We start from the raw sequence: 15,461 nt of genomic DNA, 5'->3' as shown, positions 1-15,461 counted from the left end.
CTCCAACGTTGATCAGAGCCACCACAATAGTTGAAGGTCCGAATCCGATCGAAGAGAAACTACAATGCATTGTGATGAATGTTATTGTACCATGTTTTCTACCGTTGACCAATCCTTTAATCCAACCAGTCGCACATTGCTGTCAAGTAATGGTAGAATACCAACAGTGTTTATGTCAATTCATAAAAGGCGAATGGTCACAGGTTCTATTTAATTCTCCAAATGCTCGCAAAACCTACAAAACTTGTAATATTCCTTTCCCTATTTGTTGAAAACCTCATTATATCTATAAAATAATTACTATGTAATGACTAGGATTATTATTATGTTATAGTTTTTTCTTTTGATGGTGCAATAAAAAAATTATCTTGTTACAAGCATACATAACCATCAATATGAGAAAGATTTATATTAAGTTATTAACCATCAATATGAGAAAGATATACATAACTAGGGCTGGGTACGGGGTGGGTACCCTTGAATTTTTTTCATACCCTTTACTCCACACAACCCTAACGTGTAATATAAAAAAATTACTCATACTCGAACCTTAAATAACGGGTATCCGATAAAAAATAGATGACCCTTTACTTTTATCCAGAAAACGAGTATCCAGTAACATAAATGTATGAAACATATAATTCCAAAAATTATAAAATTACAAACTTTAAAATAAAAATAATATATTAATTCAATTGGGTGTCGTATATATCATTTCAGTTAGGATAATAGGCTTTAACTTTAACTCTATAATATATATAAATAAATAATAAATAATAATAATACAAATATTAAAAGATATTAACGGGTCGGGTAACAAAAGGGGTAAAAGGACAAGTAACGGGAAGGGTATTGAAAACTAAACTAATACCCTATACACGTCCCTTACTAATGGGTAATATAGTTATAATACTCTTCACTTGATCCTAAAGCTGCGGGTATCCTTTTTTGGGACGGGTACGAGCCAAGTAATGGGTCAAATACGGTAACGGTATTAGATTATCTTCACTAGGAAATTCTCTTACAGATACTCTTTTTTAAAAAATATTAAAAAGAAGAGAGAGAAGAGAAAAGAAGGAGAATCGATTCTTCTAAGAGAAATTTGAGAAACAATTCTCGCAACAAATAAGACAGATGTTATTTATTCACTAGAACAGATATTAAAGAATAAATATAAAAAAAGAAAATTTGTAAAAAAATAATTTGTTTTTATTTTTTTCATTTTTTGAGAATTGTTCACCATTACTCCCAGTAAAGATCCCCTTAGCGGCCAGACCTATACATAACCATAATAAGCCCATCATTAAGCCCATCACTCCCTCACACCAAATCGTAGAAAACAGTTAAATAAAAAAAGCATTAATCGAATGTCGAAGTCCGATTGAAGAACTCAGTACATTAGTTGTGTGATGATGGTCTTGTGTGCAAATTTTGGTAGATTAGGGAGGTTACAAGATAGCAATGCGGTTCTTGCATACTACAATGAATTTGCAGAGAATTGCTTTGCTGATGTATCGTTGGAATTCGCTAGAAACACCCGTCTTTTGAAATCAATGAAAGCAGACCTCGATTACATTTTCTTGAAACTAAGGTATGCTCCCCTTCTTCTTATGATGCTGTATCCGTTTTACAGTTCTGATCTATGCTCATGAGTCCTTTTTTTTTTGTTTTTAGGAGCATCAAAAGTAAGATTCTTGCTACATATCCAGACGCATTTCCAGATGATTCTACTAGTGATGCGTTTGATCGAAGGCCTGATCTCGAGTTGCCTCAGTAATGCTTTTTTTTCCTGGATAGGCATGTAAATTACTTGATGTGTTCTTAGATATGTTCTCTGTTAATGTATGGAGTGATAGATAACTTCATACAATAAATTTCAGATTGGAAGTGCCATACATCTATATAACTTTTGAAGACCTATTTACATCGTGATACAAATATACGTTCATGAAAATAAATACATTGAATTTGAAGACTCCATCAGTTCCCATTTTAAGCTACTTCGAGCTTGGGATTTACTACTTTTTCATTGGATTCGACTAGATTTTTCTTTCAAGCTCTCTTTTCTAAAAATCGTTGGAGTCCTTTTGTTGCTTTTAAGTTAATGCATCAGAAACGGGGGAAAATATAGTTGTTGATAACCGGACCATCGAAATTTGGATCCCCATACGAATTTAAGAAAAACAAATTGCATCATAGCTTTCATAATACTAATAATTTAAACAAAATTCATTTCAAAATTTCTTTAAATAAAAGATTCTCTCTTCTTCGATGAAGGAAATGAGAAAAAATTATTTGACTTATATTAATCAAGATTATGAAGATACAATACTGTGAGTTTTGATTGGTCACCACGTTTAAACGAGGTAGTTAAAAAATTATGAATAATTCTACAGAAAACGATTCAAAAGAAAGCGGTTAAAGATAACAGAGAAAAAATATAGTACAATTAAAGAGAGCAGTTGGGTATTAGTTTGATTGATAATATTGTAATAATTAAATTGTATCTTATTATATAAAGTTTTGTTCCAAAGTTACTTTAATAAGATCTTGACATGTGTCAGTTGTATCAATAAGATGTTGACACATGTCAATTTTCAAATTAACTTAAATATTTTAAAATTATAAAATTTAAAAGTTCTAAACCTATCATGAAATTAAAATCTATACATAAGGAACAACAAATAATTATTTATACATACCAAAAATTTATAACTAATTTTTGAAAACAAAAATTAAAACTAATTCCTAATATTTTTGAAACGACCTAACACATTTTTTATATATATAATAATATTAAACTAGTGATCCCGTAATCACTAACCACCTATCCACATTCAAACCAAACAGCAGAAATAACCAAACGATACCATTAAACCAATAACCAACAAACCAATAATTAATTAACCAATAACAATAATAATTCAACCAAATCATAAAGCATTAAACCAGCAACCTAGCGACATTCTAATGACTCAACTCTAGCAACATAACAATAGCCATATATCCTCCTCTTCATCGGTTTGATTCCACGATCACATTTTCCCTTTACATACGCCACAACACATAAGAGATGCGTGAGTATTATCATAAACATTCAGTGAGGCAATGCTCTCATCTACTCCTCTATACACACAAGCAATTGAGATAACTCCAACCAACAAACAACAATAAAACAATCAAACCAGGTAAAGCAGACACCAGCCGCACCTTGAAAAGGTTGCGTCGACCGATGCCAAACAAGCATCGACCGACACCAACTCTACATCGACCGATGAATGCTCGACATTTTGCGAAATTCCAAATTACATCGATCGACACCTTCACATGGCATCGATCGTTGCTCGAAGGTTTTATCGGGCAGCTCGTGCATCGATCGACGTAGATACCGATCGACTCAAATGCCTAGCATCGATCGATGCAGATGTCGAGCATCGTTCTTGTGACAACCCGTCCCGCGGACCCCACTAGCCCCCGCTAGCCGTCCCAACGAACCCCAAGCTGGCCCTGTAGGGCATCGATCCTAACCTCTCACTCTGGATATCGAAATCCACCAGTAGGTTATTAGTGCGCCAGACATTCCTCAAACCCTGGTCCCCACCCTTTGACAACCTTCCCACAGGACAAGCTGTCACCAATAACCTACTGGTGGATTTGGATATCCACAGTGAGGGATTAGGATCGATGCCCTGCAAGGCCAGCTTGGGGCCTATGGAGGCACACTAGCGGGGGGGGGGGGGGGGGGGGGGGGCTAGTGGGGTCCATGGGACGAGTTGTTACAGTTCTCCTCAAAGCTCCTCGCCAGATCTCCGTTCCTAAACACATCAAACTCGATCCAACGCCACAAAAGGACTCTCAAAAGTCCTCAAGGACTAGGAAACCACTCCAACAAAACAAGGAATCAACCACATAACACATAAACACGAAAATCAGAAAATCTCAAGTTTAGATCAGCCATGTTCATGCATTCACCTTTGCAAAAAGAAGATTCTGACAAACAAGACAACAATAACACTCTCTTAGCACACTTTTATCACGATCCCAGACTCAGATCTCCTAAGATCAGCCACAAAACTCTAGAAACTCACAAGGAATCTTGAGAACACTTTTCTCTCTAATTTTCTCTTAAAAACGGCTTAACTCGACAAAGGACGTCGAAGTATCCTTTTAAACTCGACTCCTTGGTTTTTTCCAAAACAAAAACGCAACAAAACGAGCGTTTAACTTTAATCGTCTCGCGAAAACCAACCTTGCATCAACCGATGCACATGGTGCATCGATCTACGCACCTCCCAAATCGGGATTCCGGTTCGTGGGTGTTACAATTTACTGGACTTTTTTGTATTTATATAATAAGATATATATAAAGTTTGGTTTCAAAGTTACACATTAACATGATTGCAACAAGTGTCAAGTCTATCAATAAGATTTTGACACTTGTCAAAAAAAATTGAAATAGAAAAGCAATATTTACAATTTACATATTAAAATTGCTTTTCAAAGTTAGTCGTTAGTGTGATAATGACATATAAGTTTATCGATAAGATTTTGACACGTGTCAAGATAATTTTAGAAAAAAACACTAACGAGAAAATTTTAGAAAAGAAAAAAAACTGTTTCTTATGTAAAGTTTGGTTTTCAATGTTATTCGTTAACATGATCGCGACATGTGTAAATAATCAATTTAAGATGTTGACATGTGTTAGTTTGATATGAGATTACGAAACATGTCAAAAATAAATATTCTATTTTTATATAATAGATTTAAAAAAATATCTTATTATATAAAACTTGATGTAAAAGTTACTCATTAACAAGATCGTGACACCTATCAATTGTATCATTCAGATGTTGACATATGTCAATTCTAAATTTATTAAAAATTTTAAAAATAAAAATGTAAAAATTCAAAATCCACCATGGTTTTATATAAAAGTAAAATAGAGAAAAGAAAACCTAATTTTATTTAAAATCTTTATTAAAAAAACCTATGTAAACTTTCAAATGTAAAACAAAAGTGTTGTTTTTAACAGTTTTAAAAATATTAAAAGGCATAAAAAAAATTTAAACAGCTTTAAAATTTAGTAAAGATCATTGTAAGGAAACTATGCATATATATATTTCATAAAATTTGAAATTCTAATATTATTTACTTATTTTAATTTTGAGTTGTTAATTTTACAAGAAAAATGATTACTTTTTATATAAGATATATATTGTTTTTACTTACGAAAAAGATTATATATATATATTCTTTGTTAAATTTAATTTTATTTTAAAAGCTTTGAACACATCTACAGCTATTTTCTCAACTACTAGTGTGTATAAAAAAAGGAATCAAATGCCAAAAAAAAAAATGCCAAAATTAAAACTATACAACTTTTATACATAAGTACATCACCGAACGTTGGTTTCTCAAAGTGATTAAACTTAGTGTTTGCAACCACTAAGCTTTTACCCACCTTTTCCAAAATCTTTCTCTAACCAAGATTTCCAACCTCTTTCTCCAGCCGCTTTGTTGATTAGTAACTATTAGAGCAGTTCGTTAGCAAACAATGCTAATAATGTTAGACGAGATATACATATACCTTTCTAGATATGCATAAATCTATTTAGTGTATATCTCTTTGTGATTGGATAGACTCTACTATGTTGTATATATATGTGAATCATCAATACAATGATCTCTACGGAGTTTACCTTTCTACATTAAGATATACATATATCTTTCTAGATATGTATAAATCTATTTATTGTATGTCTCTTTGTGATTGGATAGACTCTAGTATGTTGTATATATATGTGAATCATCAATACAATGATATCTACGAAGTTTACCTTTCTACATGGTATCAGACGCTTTTAAGTTGGCGATCGATCCTCTCCTTGTTTTCTAATACGCTTTATGTATCAGACGCTCTATTCCTTGTTTTCTTCTTCTGCTTCTTCTTCTTCTTCCTCCACCCTCTTCCAATGATCTCTATCTCTCAAATCAAAGCATACATCCCCATCACCCTTGTAATGACCAAGCTCAACTATCAAGCCTTGCGAGAACTTTTTGAGACTCACTGCACGTGTTTCGGTGTTCTCGGTCACCTTGATGGCACATCGGTATCAACTCCGGAAACTGCTAAAACATGGTAGGAACATGATGGATTAGTTAAGATGTGGATCTATGGTACCATATCTGAATGTATTCTTGATACGGTTCTCAAAATCAAGGCCACGGCTCGTGACTTGTGGCTCTCGATCGAAGGTCTCTTCCGTGATAACAAGGAAGCTCGTGCACTCGAACTTGAAAACGAGCTTTGAACTATTGTCATCGGCGACTTCTCTGTTCACACCTACTGTCAGAAGCTTAAAACAATCTCCGATCTCCTTACAAATCTCGACTCCCCTGTCTCCGACCAAGCACTGGTTTTGCATCTTCTCAAGGGTTTCTTTGACAAGTTTGATAACATTATCAATGTTATTAAACATAATACACCTTTCCCAGTCTTTCTCGATGCTCGTTCAATGTTGACCATTGAGGAAAAATGACTCTCCAAACAGCTCCAAACCACGCCAGTCTCCACCAACAATTCCTCTGCACCGGCTCTTTTCTACACGGCCTCTGATCAACCTCACCGTCCCTCCAACAGCAACACCCACAACAACCACATCGACTTCAACACAACCAACACTGGCTCCAACAACAACTACGACTACAACAACAACAACAACCGTGGCCATGGGCGTGGTCGCGGCGGTCGAAACAACCGTGGTTGCGGGCGATACAACAACAGCTGGCCACCAGCGTATTTTTCGCCACCATGGAAACTCGGTGGCTCACCATGGACACCACCCTATTTTTCCACTCCTAGTGCGATGGTGTACCCTAACCCTACTCTCCCTATGAGCTCTAATCAAAATTTTCAGGCCCATAACAACAATGCTACGCGACCAAGCCTTCTTGGACCTCCTCCTCGGCCCTCTAATGAAGCCTACATGATCCACGCTCCTCCATCATTAATGTCGTCTCCTACGTACCTTCCCACCTACATCACTCACGCATTTAACACAATGCACTTGAGGAATCGTACAACACACCATGGATTATGGATTCTGGAGCTAAAAACCACATCACCTCACATCCAGGTACTCTTCGTTCTACGTCTAATTCGAGTTTCTTACCCTCAATTATTGTTGTAAACGGTTCCCTTGCTCCTGTCACAACGATGGGTCATGGAATTCTACCCTCTTCCTCTCGTCTCTTTCATCTTTGAAATGTTCTTGTTTGTCCTTCATTTATCAAAAATCTCATTTCTGTTCCCAAATTTGTTACTAACAATTTTTGCTCTCTTGAATTTGACCCTTTTGGTTTTACTATCAAGGATCTACCAACTCGGACCAATCTGCTCCGATGTAACAGTTCTGGACCACTCTATTCGTTCACTCCGTCGTCTACAGTAAGAGTGATACTTTTTCAAAATATGTTCAGTTTTCTAACTATGTGCAGACCCAATTTAACTGCACCATCAAAGCTCTACAATGTGACAATGGGGGAGAGTATGACAATCACGATTTCAAGAACTACTTGGCCTCCAAAGGCACCACTTTCCGCTTCTCCTGCCATCATACGTCTCAGCAAAATGGAAGAGCGGAACGTATGCTACGTACCATCAACAACTTGGTCCTGACCGTCCTCATTCAAGCATCCATGCCTCTCACATACTGGGTCGAAGCTCTCAATGCTGCCACTTATCTTCTCAACATACTTCCATCATCTGCCATTGCAAATACCGTACCTCATACCAAACTCTTCAAGACGGAGCCAAGGTACAATGACCTCAAGACATTTGGTTGCTTATGCTTTCCGAATCTTTTACCAACTGCACCACACAAGTTATCTCCGCGTTCGACTCCTTGTGCGTTTCTTGGCTATCCCACGGACCATCGCGGCTACCGCTGCCTCGACTTGACAACCTGCAAAATCATACTCTCCCGTCATGTCACGTTCCATGAGGCTTCTTTTCCATTCTCCACTGCTTTGGCTCCTCCTGTAAGTTCAGCTCTTCCATCTTTTTTACCTTCTATTCCTCATATCTCCCCTCCTACCTCCCAAACACTACCACCACCCTTACCTCCATTACAATCTGCCCCTCCTTCGCTTCCCTCTCAGCCCTCTCATCCTATGGTCACTTGCAGTAAAAGTTGTATCTTTAAACCACAAACTCCGTTGTGTCTTCACTCTGATGCCAAAATTTCTCCATTACTATTGTCGCATGTGCAGGCTCTTAAGGATCCTTATGGAATCCGGCAGTAAATGAGGAGTATGATGCTCTTGTTAAACGTAAAACGTGGAGACTTGTTCCCAGACCCAAAGCTACTAACATTATTCGTTCTATATGGTTATTTAGGCACAAGTTTAAGGCCGATGACACTCTTGCTCGTTACAACGCTCGTCTCGTGGCAAACGGCAAATCTCAATCACCTGACATTGACTGTGACGAGACATTCAGTCCTGTGGTCAAACCCACAACCATTCGCACCGTCCTCAGTGTTGCCACCTCTCGTGACTGGCCACTTCACCAACTTGATGTTAAGAATGCATTCTTATACGATGATCTCGAGGAAACCATGTATATGCATCAGCCCCCTGGTTTTGTTGATCCTTCTAAGCCTGATCATGCGTGTCTTCTTCAGCGATTACTCTACGGACTTAACCAAGCCACACAGGCATGGTACAACCGATTTGCAACCTTTGCTCACACCATCAATTTCAAACAAAGTAAATCTGATGCATCACTGTTTATTCTTCAGCATGGCTCGTCTTATGCTTATTTACTACTTTATGTCGATTATATTGTTCTCACGACATCCACGACTCGTCTTCCACAATGGATCATTGCCAAGTTAAGCTCAGAGTTTGACATGTTCGATCTCGGTCATCTCCATCACTTCCTTGGCATCTCTGTTCAGCGCGACTCCAAGGGTTTGTTTCTCAATCAACAGAATTATGAAGCTGAGATTCTCCATCGCGCAGGGATGACAGGCTGCAATCTTTGTCTCACACTGGCTGATACGAAGACAAAGCTTGATGATGCTGATGGACCGCCGATTTCTGACCCAACGTTGTATCGGAGTTTAGCGGGTGCACTTCTGTATCTGACCTTCTCGCGTCCGGACATTGCGTTTGCCGTCCAACATGTCTGCTTGTTTATGCATGATCCTAGGGAGTCTCATCTCAATGCGCTAAAGCGCATTCTACACTATATCAAAGGGACTATTCGTCTCATCTCAAAGTCCTCCTTCACTTGTCGCGTTGCTTATTCTGATGCTGATTGGGCTGGTTTTCCGTCTACTCGTCGCTCGACCTCTGGTTATTGTGTCTTTCTCGGTGACAACATGATTTCTTGATCTTCTAAACGCCAACACACGGTCTCTCGTTCGAGTGCTGAAGCCGAGTATCGTGGCGTTGCCAATGCTGTTTCTGAGGCTACTTGGTTACAAACCCTTCTCTTGGAAATGCATATTCCGTTGGACCGCGCAACCATTGTCTGTTGTGATAATGTGTCCGCCATCTATTTGTCTTCCAATCCGGTCCAACATCAACGAACCAAGCATGTGGGGATTGATATTCATTTCGTTCGGGAGAAGGTTTCTCTTGGCCAAATCCGTGTTCTACACGTCCCATCGGCCAAGAAGTTTGCGGATGTCTTCACCAAAGGACTACCGTCACCTCCGTTTCTCACTTTTCGCGACAGCCTCAGCGTTCTTCAACCTCCCGCTTAGTCTGTGGGGGAGTGTTAGACGAGATATACATATATCTTTCTAGATATGTATAAATCTATTTAGTGTATATCTCTTTGTTATTGGATAGACTCTACTATGTTGTATATATATATATATGAATCATCAATACAATGATCTCTAAAGAGTTTACCTTTCTACAAATAAGTGACATCACTTATAGCCAATAGGTAAAGATCCATGTATACATATAACTTAAAATAAAAGTAGGGCCATCTAAAAATGGCTCCCTACTAATTTTATATTTACAAACCAATGGAAATATATATGCACATAAACTATTATACTAAATTTAAGTCCAAAAAACACTATTATAGTAAAAACCAAACATTGACTCACATTATATGGTATTGACTCATATTATATGGTATTGCTTATCTATTTTGATATTTTCTAATTGATATTCCTATCCCACACATTTATTTCACAAACTCACATTTTAAATCCTCCTCATCTAAAATTGGCTCCCTACTAATTTTATATTTACAAACCTATGGAAGCTTAAGCAGTATATATACAAATATATCATATCTACTTTCATATCATACACAAACTATTATACTAAATTTATGCCCAAAAAACACTATTATAGTAAAAACCAAACATTGACTCACATTATATGGTATTGACTCATATTATATGGTATTGCTTATCTTTTTTGATATTTTCTAATTAATTTTGTTGACAGTAAATATATTCCTATCCCACACATTTATCACAATCTCACATTTCAGAACCTCCTCATCTAAAAATGGCTCCCTACTAGTTTTATATTTAGAAACCTATGGAAACATATATGCATTATTTATACAAATATATCATATCTACTTTCATATCATACACATAAACTATTATACTAAATTTATGTCCAAAAAACACTATAATAATAAAAACCAAACATTGACTCACATTATATGGTATTGATTCATATTATATGGTATTGCTTATCTATTTTGATATTTTCTAATTAATTTTGTTGACAGGAAATATATTCCTATCCCACACATTTATTTCACAATCTCACATTTCAAATCCTCCTCATCTACAAATGGTTCCCTACTAATTTTATATTTACAAACCTATGGAAACATATATGTAGTATATATACAAATATACTTTATCTACTTTCATATCATACACAAAAACTATTATACTAAATTTAAGCCCAAAAACACTATTATAGTAAACACCAAACATTGACTCACATTACATGGTATTGACTCATATTATATGGTATTGCTTATCTATTTTGATATTTTCTAATTAATTTTGTTGACAGGAAATATATTCCTATCCCACACATTTATCACAATCTCACATTTCAGATCCTCCTCATCTAAAAATGGCTCCCTACTAGTTTTATATTTACAAACCTATGGAAACATATATGCAGTATATATACAAATATATCATATCTACTTTCATATCATACACATAAACTATTATACTAAATTTAAGTCCAAAAAGCACTACTATAGTAAAAACCAAACATTGACTCACATTATATGGTATTGCTTATCTATTTTGATATTTTCTAATTAATTTTGTTGACAGGAAATATATTCCTATCCCACACATTTATTTCACAATCTCACATTTCAGATCCTCCTCATCTATATATAATAATTTTACACCACTAACAACATAAACCAAACATCCCAAACACACTCTTTAAACACAGAAAAAGCATTGAAGTCACAAAGAAAATGAAGACAATGAAGTTTACAACACTAGTATGCATCACACTAGTTGTAGCCCTCTTTTCATCTCTAGCCACGACTAAATCATCTATAGTCAAAAATTCCGTGAAACCGCCTTGTACTGATATTGAGATCACAGGATGTGTACCAGCGATACTTATTGGAACTCCACCCTCAGCAGAGTGTTGCGGTAAACTGAAAGCACAACAACCATGTTTTTGTGATTTCATTAGAAACCCAGCTTTCAAGCAATTAGTCACCTCCCCGCAAGCTCACGCTGCTTTAGGATTTTGTGGTATTCCTTTTCCTACTTGTTGAAGTTCAAGATATTAATTATGTGACCATTGGTGATTAAAAAATTTATGTAATAAAGTGATGAGGATAGGAAATTTATTAATATGTCATAGATCATATTAGCTCCATGTAATGCTTCTTACATCATTATTGTGCATACTTAGGACAAGGTTGTTCTGAGTACTTAAGGTTATCTTTGTACTTATTACAAATTTATTATTTTTAAAATTAAGTATGTTAAAAATAATTGAATTGATATAAAAATAATTTTATATTTTATTTTTATAATTAAGAAAATGCAATTACGTGTAAATAGATTCGCTCTATCGTTTGAGATTTATTTCCACTCTCGCATTTTAAAATTTTTAATACCATCGATCTTAAAAATATATTATCTATTTTTTCTTCAAATGACATCCCAAAAATAACTTTATTATACAACTATATTACTCTATTTAATATATATTAGAAAGATTTATTCAGATATCATACATTTTAGGTAATATTACTAGAATCATACAAATTTTTTTATTAATATCATATTACAGGAAAAAAACGTAATTACAAACAATGTCATTGACACGTCAGAAATCGCTGACGTGTATTAAATAACTCAGCCGTAACGTGTTACAGCGGTAATGGCAGCTGAGTTATGGTATTTTGCGGCTGATTTATGAAAAATAGCTGAGTTATGAGAAAATAGCTGATTTAAGAGCATAACTCAGCCAGTAGTTACAGCTGACTTAATAAAATATGGCTGAGTTATGAGAAAATGACTAAGTTAAGAGCATAACTCAGCCGTAATTATGGTTGTGTTTTTATCCGATGGTTGAGTTGTCAAAAATTTGGCTGAGTTAATACTTTGACACGGCTGAATTAACTTTCTCCGGTTGGCTGAGTTATGAACAATGACTGACTTATGAGATGTCGTTACGGCTGAATTATGGTTAAGCACTATAACTCAGCCGTCATAAGCTGACTTATCGGACAACTCGGCCATTTTACGGCTGACTTATTAGCAAAAGATTAATTACTAGAATATCATTCAGTTACGTCCGACTTATTAAACGATATGGCTGTGACAGATTTTCAATTGAGTTATGACATTAAGCGGCTGAATTTGACAGCCATTTTTTGTTTTTTAACTAATGTAATAGTATTTATGTCGCAACTGAGTTATAATTTTGTTTGGTGGCTGATTTAATTAGGCTTATTTACATGTTCGTTTGGTGGCTAACTTGCCACTTCGGACGCATCATCCATGTCATCATCTTTTCCGGAAATACGAAACGTCGTTCCTTCGACTCTTGTTCTTCAACTGGTTTAAAAGAGAAGGATTTACATGTTTTTTACCTTCTTCTTCACCTTGTTCTTCCCCTTGTTTTTCTCCTTGTTCTTCACTTCTTAATTACACTCATTCTTATTAATTTTTCTCATTCTTCTTCATTTTCTTTCATGGATCCAGTTCCGGTAATTGTTGTTTCCGGCAATTGGGTAAAGAAACACAAATATGTTTTTAACACCGACAATAGAGGGTGTACATTTGTGCAGATAGATGCAGAGACAACAGACGCCAAGCCTGTGAAGCTTGTTCTTGATGACTACGGATTGAACGCATTAAGCCATGAGCTAAAGCTGAGCTACATGTTCTCGAACAATGCACTGAAACATATAATGCATGATACCCCACCAGTTTATGTCTCCAATGATCGCCAATTGCAATATTTTTTGGGAATATAGAAACTTGATCAGCTACGTCTCTGTGTGGAGTTTTCGGCGAAAGAGTTTACCGAAATTAGTGGAGCTAGAGGAAGGATGAAACGACCAAGAATTTCTGACTCAAAAGTAGAATCTACATACGAAGTGGACGGTGCGGGATTTGAAGGCACTTGTTATGATTATAGCAAGATCCAAGAAAAAGGAAAACGAAAAAGAAGAAGATGTCAAAGAAGCAGATGAGGAAGAAGAATACGATGAATTTTTAAGCCGATTTGATGTTTTCGACGACTCCGATGGTGCGTCATCTGATGATGATAACTTTTCTGTATTGGGCGAGCCTGAGTATAAAGACGAAGACTCACCAACTCTCCCTCCTAAGAGGAGAGCTCATAACATTGAAATGGCCGGATCAACTGGGAACCCGAAGGCTCTAAGGTTACAGTTGTCAATGCTAAAAATTGCTGTAGGAAAACGATACATGAGAAAAGACGAGTTGGAGAAACATGTGAAACTTATTTCGGTTAGGGAGGGTTTTGATTTTGATATACCAGCATCAAATCCGACTATAGTGATTATGCAGTGCTGGGTTGATGGATGTCGTTGGAGAGTTCGTGCATCTACACAAGGGGATGAGACGGATTTTTATGTTCGTATATACGATCTGGAACACACATGTTCTGTGACTGAACCTTCTAATCGATCCCAACAAGCAACAGCTGATGTTTTGGCAGTTCTGTACAAGGACGTCCTTGGTGATCTTGGTCTGGAAGTTAAACCTAAAAGTGTCGGAATCATTTTCAATAAGCAATTTAGTATAAAGGTAATTACTATGTTGCTGACTTATCTATCTTAACATTTTTGAAGTACATTTTTGTGCCATCCTCTCTTATCTTTGTATCCAAACAAGTCTCAACTAAATTCTTTACAATCCTTACAACCAAACACAATCATTTCTTTATTTGATAATATTAATTTCCTAAAATATATCTATCTAATTTAAATAAACATGTTAGATTAAAATATAATTCTCCTTTCATTTTTATTAATCTTATATTTAATTATTTTAATTACTATTCAATACATAAAGTTAATAAAATTTTAGTTTTTTTTCAGCATATAATGTGATTTAAATTTTTATAAACGGATATATATTTAAAATTGTCTTAGGATATTTGTAACCAAACAAGTATATCCACATATAGAACTCGAAATACATTGTTGGAATACAATAGGGTGTCATCAGTTTTTGCCAATTTTGGGTCGGGTTTTTAACTAAAATTATAACCGATTTAATTATCCGGATCCTCCTTAAGATTGCCGAATATTTTGGGCCGGTTTTTAATCCATAGCATACTTATTTACATCCAATTAATGCCAATTAATGCCAATTAATGCCCATTGTATCTTAGGAAATATCTAATTTGCATGCCGAATTTTTAGGACCGAGTTTGAAAAAAAGAATTGATAGCCCAATTTATGTTATCATATCATCTTAATCACATCCCTATAATATAGCAACTAATTCAAGATGAATACATCTTAGGAAATATCTAATTTGTGTTTAATAAACGATTACATATTTGGTAAGATCTTAGTAGCTTTAAATGTACACTATTAATCCAATAATATCAATTGAGAATCATAATAAGAATATGCCAATCATTCATTCCTAAATCATAAATAACAAATCGTAAAATGTATATTCTCAACTTGTGAATCAAGAATTTCTACAAAACTCTACCTACAACCGTTAACAGTATATATATCAACAAAATAATAACCCGTGGTGTACCACGGGTAAAACCTAGTTGATAATAATGGCTAACATATCATTACGTTATGGCTTGATTATTAATACATACTAGTTGACTTATATTTACATTACGGATGTGTTATATACATTTTGGCTTATTTATTAATACATGTTGGCTGACTTATTGATTCTTTACGGCTGAC

General features: G+C 35.4%; 2 pseudogenes across 1 annotated transcript; both read left to right on the top strand.

The window, feature by feature from the left end:
• The first annotated feature begins 1,412 nt into the window (after window positions 1-1,412).
• Window positions 1,413-1,790, top strand: LOC104783677 (kxDL motif-containing protein LO9-177 pseudogene; annotated as a pseudogene). Its single transcript, XR_015596271.1, has 2 exons — window positions 1,413-1,591; window positions 1,675-1,790. The product of XR_015596271.1 is annotated as a kxDL motif-containing protein LO9-177 pseudogene (transcript).
• Window positions 1,791-13,241: 11,451 nt separating this feature from the next.
• Window positions 13,242-14,358, top strand: LOC147945584 (uncharacterized; annotated as a pseudogene).
• The last annotated feature ends 1,103 nt before the right edge of the window (window positions 14,359-15,461 follow it).

The sequence above is a fragment of the Camelina sativa genome, chromosome 4, assembly GCF_030686135.1.
Source record: "Camelina sativa cultivar CO46 ecotype springtype chromosome 4, ASM3068613v1".
Taxonomy (NCBI): domain Eukaryota; kingdom Viridiplantae; phylum Streptophyta; class Magnoliopsida; order Brassicales; family Brassicaceae; genus Camelina; species Camelina sativa.
This window is presented reverse-complemented; position numbering and strand designations above follow the sequence as displayed.